The following is a 12,810-nucleotide window of genomic DNA, read 5'->3' on the forward strand; positions in this document are numbered from 1 at the left end:
ATGATGACGATGACATATGCATAGAGACTTGTCATTCCTTTTCAGAGGGCTCAATTTAACACAAATGAAACTTCATTTAAAAATTGACTTCTTAAAATAGGTAAAGAGTCTGGAATAAGCATTTGATGAAATACAACATTTGCTTGTGACTGATGTGTGTGTGTACATACAGATATATATTTATATAAAATGTTAAGATCACTGAAATCTGAGAGTGGCATCAGCAAAATGGCTGACTAGAATTGGCATACAGTATTTCTCCTGTGCTGGGCTTATTTCATTTAACATCATTTTCACTAGGTTCATCCATAATGTTGCAAATGATAGGATTTCATTTTTTATGGCTGAATAGTAATCCATTGGGTGTATATACTAAATTATTTTATTCATTCATTTCTTGATGGACACTTAAGTTGATTCCATATCTTAGCTAGTATGAATAGTGCACCAACTAAGATGGGAGTGCAGATATCTTTTCAACATACTGATTTCCTTTCCTTTGACTATATACCCACCAGTGAAATTGCTGGATCATATGGTAGTTCTATTTTCAATTTTTTGAAGAATGTTTGTCATCTCCATAATGGGTGTATTAATTTACATCTCCACCAACAGTGTATAAGAGTTCTGCCTTCTCTACATTGTTGAGGGCATTTGTTTTTTGTTTTTGTCTTTTTGATAATGGCCACGTTAGCTGAGGTGAGGTGATACTTCATTGTGATTTTGATTTTCACTTTCCTGATGATTAGTGATATTGAGCATTTTTTCATCTATCTGTTGGCTGTTTGTATGTCTTCTTTCGCCCATTTTAAAATCAGATTTGTTGGATTGTTAAATTTGTTTGCTATTGAGTTGTCTGAATTGACTATATATTCTGGATATTAGCCCTTTGCCTGATGCATAGCTTTCAAAATTGTCTCCCATTCTATAGGTTGTCTCTTCACTCGGTTGATTGTTTTCTTTCCCGTGGAGAAGCTTTCTAGTGTGATGTAATTCAATTTGACTATTTTTTGTTGTTATTGCCTATGCTTTTGAGGTCCTATCTAAATAATTCTTGCCCAGACCAATGTCATGAAGGTTTTCTGTTATATTTTCTTCTAGTAATCTCATAGTTTGGGATCTTACACTTAAGGTTTTAATCCATTTTGAGTTTAATTTTTGTATGTGGTAAAAGATAGGGGTCTAGTTTCATTCTTCTGCATGTTCATGTCCAGTTTTCCCAGCACCATTTATTAAAGGGACTATTCTTTCCCAATGTTTCTTCTTGGCACCTTCATTAAAAATCAGTCATAAATATTTCTATCTATTTCTGGATTGTCTATTCTGTTCCATTGGTCTATGTGTCTGTTTTTATGCCAATACAATGCTGTTTTGGTTATTACAACTTTGTAGTATATTTTGAAGTCATGTAGTGTGATGCCTTCAGCTTTATACTTTTGCCTCAAAATTGCTCTGGCTATTCAGGGTCTTTTGTGGTTCTACACACATATAAGGATTTTTTTCTATTTCTGTGAAGAATGCCATTGGTATTTTGATATGGATTGCATTCAATCTGTAGACTGCTTTGGGCAGTGAGGGCATTTTACAATATTAATTCTTACAATCCATGAACACAAGATATGTTTTCATTTCTTTGTGTCCTTTTCAATTTTTTTATCAATGTTTTATAGTTTTCATTGCAGAGATCTTTTACCTCCTTGGCTAAATTTATTCTGAGGTTTTCAAGCACCATATGTTCTTACTCGTAAGTGGGAGCTAAGCTATAAGGATGCAAAAGCATAAGAATGATACAATGGACTTTGGGGGACTCAAAGCAGGATGAGGGATAAAAGACTACACGTTGGGTACAGTGTATACTGCTTGGGTGATGGGTGCACTAAAATCTCAGAAATCACCACTAAATAACTTATTAATGTAACAAAACACCACCTGTTCTCCAAAAACCTATTGAAATTAAAAAATATATTACAAGGTTTTTTATTTTTTGTAGCTATCATAAATTGGATTTTTTACTTGTTGTTTATTCATTTGTATATGTTGAACTATACTTGCATTTCTGGGATGAATTCCACTTTTTCATGGTGAAGGATCTTTTCACTGTGTTACTGAATTCAGTGTACTAGTAATTTGTTGAGGATTTTTGTATCTGTGTTCTTCAGGGATATTGGCCTATAGTTTTCTTCTTGTATCTTTTTCTAATTTTGGCAGCAGGGTAATTCTGGCCTCAAAGAATGAGTTTGGAAGAATTCCCTTCCTTTCTATTTTTTGAGAATAGCTTGAGAAGAATTGGTTAGCTCTTCTTTAAATGTTTGGTAAAATTCAGCAGTGAAGCCATTAGGTCCTAGGCTTTTTTTTAAATGGGAAACATTTTATTACTGATTCAATCTTATTACTCATTATTGTCTGCTTAGGTTTTCTATTTCTTCATGATTCAATCTTAGCAGGTTGTATGTGTCTAGGAATTTATTCATATCTTTTAGATTTTCCAATTCATTGGCATGTAGTCATTTATAATAGTCTCTTATGATCCTTTGTGTTTCTGTGGTGTGAGTTGTAATGTCTTCTTTTTTATCTCTGAGTTTATTTATTTGAGTCATCTATCTTTTTTTCTTAGTGTCTTAGTCCATTTTTTTGTTGCTGTAACAAGAAACCACATGCTCAGTAATTTATTTACAAAAGAAATTTATTTCTGACATTTCTGGAGGTTGGGAAGTTCAAGGTCAAGCAGCTCTATCTGGTTAGGTTTTTCTTGTTGCAACATAACATGGTGGAGGGTATCACATGGCAAGAGGGCAAGAATATGCTAGCTTACATTCCTCTTTCTCTACTTATAAAATCACTAATCTAATGACCTCATCTAATCCTAATTAGCTCCCAAATAGCCCCATCTCCAAATACCACCAAATATGAATTTAGGGATTAATTTTCAAACACATGAAATTTGGGAGACACATTCAAATCATAGTAGCTAGTCAAGCTATATGTTCATCAATTTTTGTCTTTTCAAAAAACTAAGTCTTTGTTGATCTTTTGTGTTGATTTTTTTGGTCTCTATTTCACTTATTTCTGTTCTAATATTTATTATTTCTTTTCTTCTACTAATTTGGGGTTTCATTTGTTCTCATTTTTCTAGTTCCTTGAGGTGCAATGTTAGGATTTTTTTTTTTTTTTTTTTGCTGGGTAGGTATGTTTAAGTCTGCTGCAGCAGAATTCTTTTTTTTTTTTTTTTTGAGATCTTTCTCCCTTTTAGATGTAGGTATTTATTGCTATAAACTTGCCTGTTAGAGCTGCTTCTGTTATATCTAAAGGTTTTGAAAGTTGTGTTTTCATTTCCATTTGGCTGAATAATTTTTAAAATTTTCTTTTTAATTTCTTCATTGATCCATTAGTCATTCAGGAGCATGTTGTTTTGTTTTCATGTATTTGTACAGTTTTCAAAGTTCCTTCTGTTGATTTCTAGATTTATTTTATGGTGGTCAGAAAAGATACTTAATATAATTTTGATTTTTAAAAAATTGCTAAGACTTGTTTTGTGGCTTCATGTATGATCTATCCTAGGGAATGTTCCCTGTGCTGTTGAGAAGAATATGTATTCTTCAGCTGTTGGATAGAATGTTCTATACCTGCCTGTTAGGTCCATTACATCTAGAGTGCCATTTAACTGTGATGTTTCTTTGTTGATATTTTTGTCTCAGTGGTTTGTCCAATGGTATAAATGTGATGTTGAAGTCCTCTATTATTATGGTATTTCAGTCTATCTCTCCTTTTAGTCTATTAATATTTGTTTTATGTATTTAGGTGCTCCATTGTTGGATACATATAGATATATTTATATTCATAAATTTATTTATTTATAATTGTCATATTCTCTTACAATATTGACTTCTTTATCATTGTATAATGGGCTTCTTTGTCTTTTTTTATAGTTTTTGGGTTTCTTTTATTTAATATAAGTATGTCTACTCCTGCTCTTTCTTACTTTCCATTTACATAGAATATCTTTTTATGTCTTTCACTTTCAGTCTGTCCTTACAGGTGAAGTGAGTCTTCTGTAAGAAGCATATAGTTAAGTCTTGTTGTTCTAAATCCTTTTAGCCATTCTATGTCTTTTATTTGGATAATTTAATTCATTCACATTTATTTATGTTCAAGGTTATTATTGATTGATAGGGGCTTACTAATGCCATTTTGTGACTGGTTTTCTAGTTGTTTTGTAGATCTTTTCTTTTTTTCTGTCTGTTTTCCTTTGTGGTTTAATGATTTTTCTCTTGTAGTATGTTTCCTGCTTTTCATTTTTAGTGTATTTATTGTAAGGTTTTGCTTTGTGGTTACCATAAGGTTTACGAAAAACATCTGTAGTTAAAACAAGTTATTTTAAACTGGTAACAACTTAACTTTAATTGCAAAGAAGCAAATAAAAACCAAATAAAACTATACCCTTTAACTCCCTTCTCTGCCCACACATAAAATTTTTGAGGCCACAATTTAAATTTTTATATTCTCTATCTCTTAATAAATTATTGTAGCTATAATTATCTATAATGTTTTTTGTCTTTTAGTATTCATGCTAAAGATATACATGGTTTATATACCATGATTACAGTGTGAGAGTATTCCAAATTTGTCTGTATGCTTTTATCATTGAATTTTGTGGCTTCAGATGTTTTCTTGTTACAAATTAGCATCCTTTTCTTTTAGTGTGATGAACTCCCTTTAGCATTCCTTGTAAGACAGTATTATTCTATCCTGAGGCAGGCCATGCTTAGAGTCCTAGGATGTTGACCAGTAACCACCAGGAACTACTCCATAACTTCTCATTGAGGTCCAGGCTGAAGAGAAGGCCTTGCTTTTAAAAGCACACCCATAAGACTAAGGAGGAATGTCTATATGTATTTTTTTTTTTTTTTTTTGAGATCGAGTTTTGCTCTTGTCACCCAGGCTGGAGTGCAATGGCATGATCTCAGCTCACTACAACCTCTGCCTCCTGGGTCCAAGCAATTTCCTGTCTCAGGCTCCCTAATAGCTGGGACTACAGGCACCCACCACAATGCCCAGCTAATTTTTGTATATTTAGTAGAGACAGGGTTTCACCATATTGGCTAGGCTGGTCTTGAACTCTTGACCTCGGGCTATCTGCCGGCCTTGGCCTCCCAAAGTGCTGGGATTACAGGCATGAGCCACCATGTCTGGCTTATCTGTCAATTTTTTTTTTTCCAAGATGGAGTCTCGCTCTTGTTGCCCATGCTGGAGTGCAATGGCATTATCTCAGCACACTTCAACCTCTTCCTCCAGTTTCAAGCGATTTTCCTGCCCCAGCCTCCCAGGTAGCTGGGATTACAGGCATGCGCCACAGTGCCTGGCTAATTTTGTATTTTTAATAGAAACAGGGTTTCTCCATGTCGGTCAAGCTGGTCTTGAACTCCTGACCTCAGGTGATCCACCTGCCTTGGCCTCCCAAAGTGGTGGGATTACAGGCATGGGCCATCATACCTGGCCTATGTGTATTTTAACCTCCTAACTTGGGTTGCAAGCCCAATCCTGCAAGAAGAAGGATTTTAGCTTTAGAATTACTGAGCCTATCTGAGTAGCTTAGTGTGAGGTCAGCTCTTGATGCGGCAAATGCTTCTGCCTTTTAGGAAGTAAGAAAGAAGAGTTAAGGTTGCTTTTAGATAAATGTGGGAGATGATGGCTCTGCTAATTACCTTGATTTAATCACTATACATTTTACGTATCAAAACATCACTAGATACCCTATAAATATGCACAATTATCACGTGTCATTTTATTAATGATTAAATAAAATTAAATAAAATTAAAGATTAAATAAACAAAAAGATATATTAATTGATTGTAATTTGTGGACCTTACTTGAATCCCAAGTCAAGCAAACTATAAATAAATAAATATTTATAGTTATATTTATCAGACAATTGGAAAGTTGAATGCTGAATACAGATTGGATATTAATGAATTATTGATAACCAAATTTGGATATGGCAATGGCATTAGAAATATGTTTTTAAAAAATATCTTTGTCCTTTAGATATACATATAGAAATATTTATGGGGAAATGTATTTAAGTCTGTAGTGGATACTATGGTATGCCTCTCACATTTACTCACTTCCCTCACAGGACTGAAGTACTAACTCCTGTAACTACTGAGAGGGTTGGCTATTGACAGCTGAGAGCTCAGATGCCCTCTAGAAATTGTTCTCTGAGCAATCGTACTTCTTTCACTTCCCCACAGGTATTGATCCCAAGAGCAACACCCAATAAACGTCGTGCATACTATCAAAAAAAAAAAAAAAAGAGAAGCCGGAAAGACAAATCTATACTCTGTGTGGCCTTTGGAATGCCTAATTCCTTTGAACTAAGGTTTTATCTTTTCTAAAATATTGAGTGGGAAGATGGGAAGGGTTAAATGAGATTGTTGCATTTATTTGTAGTAAATTCACAGTAACAGGTAAATAGCTTTTCATTTTAAATGTAATTTGAACACTTCCTCTTTAGCTCATGCAAATGATTGTAATTTTGCAGCATGGCTTTATGCACATCTCCAGTTCTAGTCTTTAGTCCGTAGAAAGGGTAGTCTACTGGGAACATGTCTGGGTGAGTGCACTAAATGACATAAACACAGAAAATTACATCTTTCCATTCCATTGGTTGTACACTTCAGATTCCATCTGCGATGTTCCAGAGAGAGAAACGACAGTTCAGCTGATGTGTGCTTTTAAAATCCAGCCATCACTAAGAGGTTTCATCATTTGGGAACGTCAAGATTTTGATAAAATATCCTCATGTGACTAGACACTAGTATTTACCCTAACAGGGAAAAATCCATATGTTATTTTATCTGGCAACAGAACAGGATGTATTTTGCAGATTGGTGACCAGTTTCTGATTTACACAAGAACAGATATCCCCTGTCTCTGTCTGTCTGTCAGTCAGGAGATGGTGCCCCATCTGTCAGAACTGTTCATGCAGGGCTCCAAACCTCCGTCTAGCTACCTGGGTCAGAGTCACCACATCTTCTGCCTTTACTTGTTCTGGTCTGGGCTTCCCTCTTCACCATTATCATGGTTTTTTAAAATTACTATTTTTAAGCAATTCAGGTTTACAGAACAGTTGCTAAAACTGTTACTAGAACTTCTGTTACCCTTTACCCATTTACAAATATAACATCTTACCATATTATTTTTCTCATTATCCTTTTCTATCTATAGTCTATCCTTTGAAAAATGAGTTTAAACTGTACTATCATCAGATTTAATTTCCCAACACTGCTTTTATCACTGACAAAATCCTTCCACATCTAACATCGCCAGAATTCCTAGTGTTAAAATTTAAGATCCACTCTAGTCTCTCCCCAACCCAACTCTTCCAACCTTACCCTCTGGAATCCCCCTTCTCCAGTATTCCTCTGCTGCAAGGAGAAGGTCCACTTGCTGTACCATGAATATAGCCCTTTACTGTATCCTGAACAAATTTGTGCTATTCGAATTTTTCATCATGAGCATAAGATAAAACATTATTGAAAATATATTTACAGACAAGCCATTTAACTTATAGAACTGCTAAAAGAACAGCTACTCGACAAACTTATTTGATGTAAAAAAGTTATACACAAGAGCAGACAGCTAAGAGTAGAGGTGCTCATAAAAAAAAAGTATTTGCCTAATTGGAAAAGGCTCATCTAGAGGAAAGCACACTAGAAAAGCTTGGAGTTTGTGAAACTTCTTCTGGAAGTGTCAGTGCACTTTGACTCTGCCTTAAAACTCCTGCTCATTCTGCGGGTTCCAGCTCAAACAGCAACCTCCCTGGAAAGGTCCCTTCCATCCCAAGTCTCCCAGGCAGGGACCCTTCCCCTATGGGCCCATCAGAGCGTATACAATCCTACTGTACAACTGTCCCATTGTAGTTTTCAGTTTGCCTTACTAAACGGTAAGTTCCTGGAGAGCAGGAGTCATGCCTTTTGTCTTTTTATTCCCAGGGCAGTGCATGATGCATAGAAGGCACTCAGTAAATATTTGGTGAAGTTAGTCACTTTCTGTGCTCAGACCAGGCTGTCATTCTTCCTGCCTGGTGCATTAATTTTGAGGCAGGTCATTTGGTTGGCCTGCAAACTGTGTCAAAATGTCAACTACTTTTTCAGGCAAGACTGTACCTGACAGCAGCTTACCTGAATTTCATGCATCACATCTTGCTGGAAACATGTCTCTCAAAGGATCATCTTGGAAGATCCAAACTTGTAAAACGATGACAGCCTAAGAGGTCCTGTTTTAAATTGTGTATGAACCTTATGTACACATTAATAATAAATTTCTGAATATCACTTCCTATGTATAAAGTGCTTCCACAGAATGTACCCCTTTTGATCCTCGCAGCAAGCCTTTGTCAGGTATCGACACTATTATTATTGTTTGCCCTATTTTACAGAAAACGAATTTTAATAAACTGCTCATGCTAACTCAGATAGTAAGTAGAGGAGCTGAGAATCAATCCCAGGACTTCTAGTCCCAGTTGAACTGTAGGCTCCTTGAATCAGGGTGCATTTTTTATACCTCTTTTTGTATTCCTGCTAATACCGTCTAACCAAGAGGTATTTGTAGGAGGTAGGCCTGCCATGAAGACAGATGAAATGCGTCAGTGTTGGGCAATTGGTGATCAGATCAAAAATGGACAAAATGGAGAAAGATCACCTGGAGCTTCAGGTAGTTGGCGAGAAGGGAGAGGACACTCAGGCCAAGCTAGAGTTTTATCATCTCTAACTCCCTTCCCCATTTTTCTTCTACCTTAACCCATATTCCATAAGAAGGTGTTCAAAGGGGGTCAGTCCCTACACTGACAGTAGATGGTCACAAATTTCTACCACTCTATACAAAATTTATTATAGGAGGTCCTTATTTCCAAAAATCTCCTAACTAAAAAAAAAGACAAGCTCGAAAAAACAGACTTGATGTGGTCAATGATATGGGGGTAAAGAAAAGAACAGGATGAAAATGTGTGTTTCACCTTTGCATTTGGCTTTCTGAATAATTAATAAATATATGGATAGATTATATGCCTACATAATTTTAACAGCTCATAGGAGAGAATTTGATGTAGTGTAATTTAGGAGGGAATAATGGCACAAGGAGGCTGATTTGCTTCTAAAGGGATGCTTGTGTTGACTTAGTATCTATTCTAGTTTAGTTACATTTTTCTGCTCAGGTTAACTTAGAGTCATTCTGGATTTCTTCCATCATCACTCTAGAATCCCTTGGTGGGATTTTGGGACCAGCCCTCACTGAAGTGAGCTGTGCTATCAGCTGCCTCCTGTGAATCTGCAGAAGAGAAGTCAGCCTCTTCTGGCTGGTGGGCAAAAGCCTGGTGAGTAATACAGAAACATGAGCATGACTACTGTGGTAGGATGGTGCGATCCGTGGCAGTGCTTTTATTTATTCATAATATTTTTTTCAAAGCTGAGTTTGCAATTGAAAAACATTAAAACACTGTACTCAATTTTATAGAGATTGTTTTAGAGTCAGAAAGAATTCTCCTTGGGTAAAGTGCTTAATCTTGCTAAATCTCAGCTCTATTTACATCGTAGGATTATTTTACAGATCAAAAGAGGTCTGTCTTTAATACCTGGAAACTGGGGTGGAGGCAGCCTGGGAGTAGCTGGGAGCTGTCAGGGATCTATGCTAGTGCAGGGAAACTGGCAAAGGAAAGGGTGAGGCAGGAGAACTCTGACAACAATCCACGTGAATATTTGACACTAGTAATGTTGTTGGGGTGCTAACATTCATTGCGTGTTTACTATTAAGGTATCATGGTGAGGACTTTATATGCACCAATTTGTATTTATTTATTATTCATAATCTTCTACCTGAGAGGGAAGTAGAAAGAGAAAAACGAAGCTCAGAAATAAGCCTAGATTTTCAAGGGAAGCAATTGCAGAGCTGCAGCTGTAACCCAGGTTGTGCAAGGTAGTGGTTAAGAGCATGGGTTTTGGAATCCAACTGATTTTTCTTTACTTAAGAGCCACATGACCTTCAGGGATTTACTTTTTTTCTCTGTGACTCTGTTTTCTCATTTTAGAATAACGGTGTAGTATCATCTATTCTGGGGAATTTTTCTAAGGATTATACAAATTATTATGTAAAATGCTGGCCTATTGTAAGTCTTTCAACATATGTCAAGCACCTGGTCAAGTTGTTTCCATGATACCAGAAGGGACATGTGAAGAATTCAGTATCTGAGTGGGGTCCCATTCTTAGCTGAACATCTAGAAACCAGGGTCTTCTAGCTGACTTTGCCTGAGGGGGACTGCATCCTGGCTCCTGACCCCATCCCAGTGTTGACCCCATTCTCTGGCTCAGATAATTCTGGGTCTGCCTTGCCCAATCTCAACCTGCTATGAGGTCCCAAGGCTAATTCTGTGCATCCTCTCAATGCCCGGTCCTTGGAGTGGGGCCTGTGCCAGGGACTGCAAGTCTCAATGATGTGAGTGTTCCTGCCTCTGAGAGAATAAAATGTGAGGAGAGGGCCTCTGTGTGAGCCCCAGGTCCTTTGCATCAGTACATTGGGCGTCTGGGTGCTGGGGGAAGGTTGTTGCTGGAGCGACCCTAGGAGCCGGGTGAGGGACAGATTCTACTCTATGGAAGGGTGTGATTAACAAACAAGCGACCTTCAGCCCTTTGAGGTGTCCTGGGCTGTGCCCATCCTCAAAGCAAGGGGAGAAGAATTTGTAATGGAGGAACTCATACACTGATATGAGCTAGTTTCTCCCCAGAATCTCAGCAAGGAGGCCTTGTACTCTGTCCCTTGTGACAGAGGCCAAAGGTTTATCTCTGGAATTGAGGTCCTCTGAAAAAGAGAAAAAGGACAGTGCTGGAGTATCTCCTGGCTTCAGAGCAGAACCACTCTTTGCTTTGTAGGCTCAGGCTTACAACTTATGTTACTCCCTCTGCCGGGTTGGAAGGCTATACTGAGGCCAATCAAAACCACTTGGGGCTGAAGGCCTTCTATGGTAGGCACCTTTTGGGATAGGCCACAGGCTTCCCGGTAAGCAGGGCAGGGGAGGCCAAGCAGCAGCTGATGGGTACAGCCCATACCCATAGCTACATCGGAGCAAAGACAGGCAAGACGGCAAGGGAGTCAAGGTCATTGGCAAAGGAGTGGTTGGTGCGAGTGGACAGGGAAGTGAAAATAGGAAGGGCCGGCCGTCACAACAGGTCCATGCCATAGTGTCTCGGTGCAACTGTCAAACAGTATCACTGGAATCAGGGATGAGAACAGGAAGGATAAGAGCGTAACATTATTAATCAGTGATTCTAAGTGCAAAGCATTGTTTTAAGTGCTTTACATCTATTAAGATATTTGACCCTTGTGGTAGCCTATTATTATTTCTACTTTGCAGATGAATAAAGTAAGCAACAGAAAGGTCTAGTGTTGCCTAGACCTTTCAGCAATTAGTGAAGGATTAGAACTTGGATTTGAACTCAGGCAGGCTGGCCGCAGAGACCAAGCTCTTAACACTTTTTCTTGCCCGTAGAAGACTCTGGGCATGAACGCTGAGGTCCCATTGCAGGCAGGGATGGGTGGAGGTGGGGGTTTGAGGAACAGTGGAATGGTAGAGGAGGAAGGATATTCAAAACAAGCTTCATTCATCTCACAATTTTTTTTTCCAAGCATTAGCCTGAAAATGTAATTTCTGCATAAATCAAGGTTTAGAGAAAATGTCCTAATGCAGTTTACCATGAGGTATTAGTGCTATAACTACACTGGGAATCAAATATACCTGCCTATGTTCCAGAAATTTTTTCCAAAGATGGATATTATAAGAACAATGTTAAAAAAACTAAAATAGTACATATTCCCTTAGAAAGGGAACAAATAAAAATAATTTGTAAGATAACTAACTTGAGATAAAAGCAGAGGAAAACTTTGAGTGCTGTGAATGGAACATCTGATGTAGCGTTGTTTCCATATAGGTCATGTGACAGGAAACTCCAGACAGCCTAATCAGTTCTGTTCTTTGTGTTTCCACTCACCATACGTGGTCATGGTTATGATATCACTTTTGTTCCCAAGAACAGAAATCCAGAAAGGGAAAGGGTCAGGTGGGGCTGATTGGAGGAGAGGAGGGAGGTCTACTGATACTCTGCTGCTGTTTGTCCAGACTGTGCTTTCCTTGCACAGCAGGCCACTCTGGGGTCCCTCCTCTAGAGGAGAAAATATTGATGGAGCATTAAAAAAGGTTTATGGAGCACTTACTGTGTAAGTAAGTACTTCAAGGAAGTTATAATCGTATGAAAGAGAAAGGCATGTCTACAAAGCAGGACAAAGTGAGAGATGCCCAACAGAGGCAGCTGCAAAGATGAAGCTCTGATTAGATCTGACTTTCAAGGGCCCCCTCATGGGTGGGGCAGACCCCACTGTTCTTACCATCTGCCTTCTCTCTCCTGTTTCCCTGAGACCCGCCCCAGTGAAGCTTGGCTCGCAGGTGGCTTTCCTTTTGCACACTTCAAGGGCTCCATGAGGGAAGATGGCTCAGGTGGATAATTTGATGTTCATAGAGATAAACCCAGAGGTGCAAGCCTGATGTGTACATGGTGAAGCCTGGACAGATGGAATGGTCCAGGGGTAACCTGCATGTCCCTAGGAGACTGGGTCCAGGATGATGATCGAGGATGCAGTTAAAGAGGTTGCACTCTTGTAGGAGGGCTGGCTAAATGGGAACTGCAGAAGGCACGTTCAGTTTTGGGCCATGGGGAACAAGGGAAGAAGGCACAGTGAGGAGGAGGATGGGGTAAGGCTGATGTTG

Source organism: Sapajus apella, unplaced genomic scaffold (assembly GCF_009761245.1).
Source record: "Sapajus apella isolate SASKATOON/1434 unplaced genomic scaffold, GSC_monkey_1.0 scaffold37, whole genome shotgun sequence".
NCBI classification, from domain to species: domain Eukaryota; kingdom Metazoa; phylum Chordata; class Mammalia; order Primates; family Cebidae; genus Sapajus; species Sapajus apella.